Consider the following 348-nt stretch of genomic DNA (forward strand, 5'->3'; position numbering starts at 1 on the left):
TTATCTCCATAATGTAACATTACCGTTTTGTAAAAAAAAAACAAAAAACATTATATATAATTTCGAAAATAATAAATATATCTAAACATACAATAACAAAAAATGGAAATACTACGTTAAACATATGTAAGATTACAATTTTACATTTTTATTTTTAAAAAATAATATGTAAACATACAACATAAAAAATGGAAAAACTACATTAAACATATGTAAGATTACCATTTTTCACTAAAAAAGACGACTTATCTCGATAATTTAACATTACTATTTTGTAAAAAAAACATTATATAAAATTTCAAAAATAATAAATAATATGTAAACATACAACATAAAAAACGGTCTATA

Source organism: Brassica oleracea, chromosome C1, assembly GCF_000695525.1.
Source record: "Brassica oleracea var. oleracea cultivar TO1000 chromosome C1, BOL, whole genome shotgun sequence".
NCBI classification, from domain to species: Eukaryota; Viridiplantae; Streptophyta; class Magnoliopsida; order Brassicales; family Brassicaceae; genus Brassica; species Brassica oleracea.